The sequence below is a fragment of the Homarus americanus genome, unplaced genomic scaffold, assembly GCF_018991925.1.
Source record: "Homarus americanus isolate GMGI-L3 unplaced genomic scaffold, GMGI_Hamer_2.0 scaffold39675, whole genome shotgun sequence".
NCBI lineage: Eukaryota > Metazoa > Arthropoda > Malacostraca > Decapoda > Nephropidae > Homarus > Homarus americanus.
The window spans coordinates 7,055,821-7,060,375 of record NW_024736071.1 but is presented as its reverse complement, the minus strand read 5'-3'; the positions used below and the strand labels follow the sequence as shown (position 1 = coordinate 7,060,375).

Sequence of the window (4,555 nt, the reverse complement as noted above, 5' to 3'; positions counted from 1 at the left end):
TATATATATATATATATATATATATATATATATATATTATCTATGTATATTTTCTTCCATCTTATATATACATAAATATTTTATATATATATATATATATATATATATATATATATATATATATATATATATATATATACATTCCTGCATATATTCATCTATCTATCTATCTCCTACATAAATATATATATATATATATATATATATATATATATATATATATATATATATATATATATGTATATTTCTGTAAATCACAATGAAAACGTGATAAGATTCTGATATCAATGGTGGTCGTTTAGTTTCGTTTTGTCTCAGACATCTTCAGAGTGACTGAACAAAGACGAGTTAAAGCAATCGTTGTTTCCATTTCCTGTGTGATTTTTATTATATATATATATATATATATATATATATATATATATATATATATATATATATATATATCTACTGTATATATCTATCTCTCTCTATCTATCTATCATCTATCTATATATATATATATATATATATATATATATATATATATATATATATATATATATATATATATATATATGTGTGTGTGTGTGTGTGTGTGTGTGTATATATATTGTGTTGCCAAAGTAAGAGAAGCAATTGAAACCCTGCATTTGTGTCTAATTGAAGCAGAAAGTAAGATGAGCAACCTGGGACTTGGCCAAATTTTTTTTTGTTTAATGAAAGGATGAAAAAATGGGCTTTATTACAATAATCACAATATCTGTATTGACACTTTTCTACAAGCGTAGAATAACTTCTTGCTTTTTCATTTGTTCCAACAAATATACAACAAAACTTTGAAAAGGTAGTATTTTTACTATTTGCATAATCATTACTATTCCCTCTATTGTTCCTGTTATTAACACCATTGTTAACATCTTGGATGTGGTTATCAATACCGATGAATGGAACAAGTTACCAAATATCATCATTAACTCGAATACGCTGAATAGCTTCAAACATAGGTTGGATGCTCATATGAGCGATAGGGGTTGGGTGTAAACGGGACTGCCCAGTATGGGCCAATAGGCCCGCTGCAGTTTCCTCCATTCTTATGTTCTTATATAGGCACTGATATCAAATAAAATAATAATTATAATTTGTAATATCATTGCTATAACTACTTTTTTATGTAATTTGCTCTTTATTAATACTGTCCTCCTAAAATGAGTGAGACAAGACCATGAAACCGAGTGTCACATTTTGTATAGTACCGTATACTCTGATGCGTTTAGCGCGACTAGGAAACGGATAGACTCAGCACAGACATGTACGTTTAAATGACTGATACAAAATGTATGCAGTGACACTCTCCACAGTGATGCCATTCTGCTAGTTAGTTAACATGCGGACCTACAGGACATGCTTTACGGTAAAAAAGTGATTACTAAACAACAGGGAATACATAAAACTCAGTCCAGTAATCATGGCAGTCAAATAATTACTCCCATAACAAAAACACTAACATTTTTTAACACGAGAAACTCACGTGATCTGGGCTGCCGAGGCGCGCTGCCACCCACACAAATTTACTTTACTTTTTATCCGCAATCATCTCTGAAGTTGTTTACCAAAAAGGAACTTGTGTAATTTGTTACTTGATCACATAACATCAGTCGGTTTCAAAATGCAACAAAAAATTCAAACTTTAAACATGTTTTGGAGATACTTTTACCTTCTGGAAGCTGGCGTTTAGACGCAGCGCCACGATTGGCTCCCCGCTGGGGCGTGGCAACAGATGCTCGCTCCCTGCCCCTGCTTAGTGGAGACCTCGCCTGGGCATGATCGAGACGGAGAACACAAGAAGTCAGTATCACTAGCGTCAGTATAAGGTAAGTTAGAAGATAATTTACGCTACGTATTCTTAAGTAACAGGGAAAAGTAGACTGTGATCACGACAAAAAGAATAAATACTGGGCACATCAAGGAACAAGGTGGAAAGAGAGATTAGACAGATATTCAGTGAAGTTGCCAAACTAGTTCACGTTGGTTCAACAAGTCCACAGGCAGTGCAGGTGTACAAACAAGGATCGACAGACAGTCAATTACACCAAAAGGATAACCCAAAGAAAATAAACGAATCTCAAAGTCGTCTGTTTTGAAGCCGTTTAGTAACGCTCTTACCCCATCCAGTATAAAATTGCGTTGTCACCACAAAAAAAAATATCCATAGATCTTTATTATTAAGCTATGTGCCGTATTTGTGTCTGTCAGGTCGTTATTTGTATATGCAACTACAACTGTTAATCTTAAAACGTGACAACTAAAACGTTTCAATCAGGGAATTCTAGTGGGCCATACACGTATGACGCCCAAACACTGTCTTCTGTAACATACTATATTCTTTCAATGGCATCTGCTTTGCTTGTGTGGAACAACGAATTCCTTTTATAGGACACTGTAGAGTGACTCACTGTATTCTTTACTTGTATGTAGCACAGCATTTTTTCTGAAGGATATTATACACCTTTTCTGGCCTGTTATATTCCTTTTGTAGCACAGTTTCCTATTGTAGTACTGTACATACTCACACTGTCCACCACCCCAAGAGTACACACACACACACTGTCCACCACCCTCCATGCTAGGGATGGGGTACACCTGTCTCGGGATGGGGTGGCAACCCTGACTGGGTCTCTAGAGGAGGCAGTTCAAAAGATATCGAAGTCTTTAAACTGCTAGGGGAACATATGGGCACGGGGTTGGAGGAGACTGCAGTGGGAGAGGGTAAACAAAGTGAAAGATTACAGGGAAATAGTGTTAGGAATGATGACAAAAATAAATTAGACAGGGAGTTTAAACCTAAACTCGGTAAAGGGAGGACTCAGAACACGACTAACTTAAATGTCTACTATGCGAACAGTAGAAGTATGAGAAACAAAATGGATGATACTAGGGCCTTGGTATGTACCGAAAAAATCGATATAATAGCATTCACTGAAACATGGATCAACCTAGACTCATGTGAGTTACGGTCGAATACCAAATTGCGGGTTACAAATTGTTCCATACCGATAGGCAGACCAGGAAAGGAGGCGGAGTAGCAATCTATGTCAGGGATAATCTGAAGTGTGAAATAAATAAGGAAATAAAAGCTGAGCGGAATACAGAAACAATTTGGATAGAATTAATCGATGGTTGGGAAAAAATAATCACAGGAGTAATATATAGACCTCCCAATCTTGATAGAGTAAATGAGCGACTTATCTGGGATGAAATGCGCAGGGCTTCCATAAACAACAAAGTCTGTATAGTAGGCGACTTTAACCTTGGCCAAATAGATTGGACTGACCTTACAGGTAACTCAGAATCAGAGGATTTTCTCGAAACGATACAGGACTGTTTCCTAAGTCAACATATAACCGAACCCACGCGGGGTAATAATATACTCGATTTAGTTCTGTCGAACAGAGAAAACCTCATTAGCAATGTCGAGGTAGGGAACAAGTTTGCAAACAGGGATCACAAAGAAATTAGATTCCAGTTAGATTTTCAGGGCACACGGAAGGAAAATTCCACTAAAGTCCCAGATTTCAGAAGGGCAAACTTTGACAGTTGAAGAGGCAGCTGAGGGAGGGGGTGTTGCACTTGGGGGTGAGCTACATGACCTCACATGAGGTGACCTCACTCAATGCACCCACAGAGGGCGACCTCACCATACCAGGAGACCTGACGGTTGAGACTGACCTGTTAATGAGATCTGAGATTGCCGAGTTCCACGACAATTTAAATAATGAGTTACTTAATGCACAAAGGCGGAACATACCATACAAAAAACTCAGATCAGACAACAATGACCCTATAAGTAGAAGGATAAATCGTGGCGAAATTTACCTCCAGGATTATTATAAGGTATTGGCGAGTAGGGTTAAAACCGAGATAAGGAAAGCTAAGAGGAATAATGAGGTAAGGATAGCAAGGGAGGCGAAGACAAACCCCAAAGGATTCTACCCAATGTATCAAACTAAAACACGAGAAAAGATTGAACCAATACAGCCAGATACCGGCAAGCTAGCTGATAACGACGGAGAAATGAGCAATACTCTGAATAAATATTTATCAACAGTTTTCACCACCGGAAATATAAACATGATACCCGAGACACCGACTCTATTCGGAGATAGTGAAGAAAACAAATTAAGCGAGACAGTAGTGACTAGTAACGATGTTAGTAAGCAAATAGACAAACTAAAGCCTGATAAGTCACCTGGTCCCGATGAGATATTTGCCAGAGTATTAAAGGAATGTAAGGAAGAGCGTAGTATGCCCTTAGCAAAGTTGTTTAACATGTTCTTAAAAACAGGTGTAGTACCAGAATCCTGGAGGATAGCGAATGTAATACCGATTTTCAAGAAGGGATATAGATCACTATCCTCTAACTACCGCCCAATCAGTCTAACATCAATAGTGGGCAAATTACTGGAAGCAATCATTTCAAACGCTATTCGAAATCGCCTGGAGAAGCACAGATTGATCAATGATTCCCAGCATGGCTTCATAAGCGGGCGTTCATGTCTAACTAGTCTATTAACAT

At 37.0% G+C, this 4,555-nt stretch overlaps 1 protein-coding gene across 2 annotated transcripts in view; it reads left to right on the top strand.

Moving 5' to 3' along the window:
* Nucleotides 1–1,742: 1,742 nt before the first annotated feature.
* The window catches only part of LOC121871776 (probable imidazolonepropionase), a 24,498-nt gene continuing 21,685 nt past the window's right edge, over nucleotides 1,743–4,555 (top strand). The window contains exon 1 of one of the 2 annotated variants that reach the window (XM_042374246.1): nucleotides 1,743–1,853. The gene's annotated coding sequence lies outside the window, so the exon portion shown is untranslated. The remainder of the gene's footprint in view (nucleotides 1,854–4,555) is intronic. The other variant, XM_042374247.1, reaches the window with a different exon arrangement.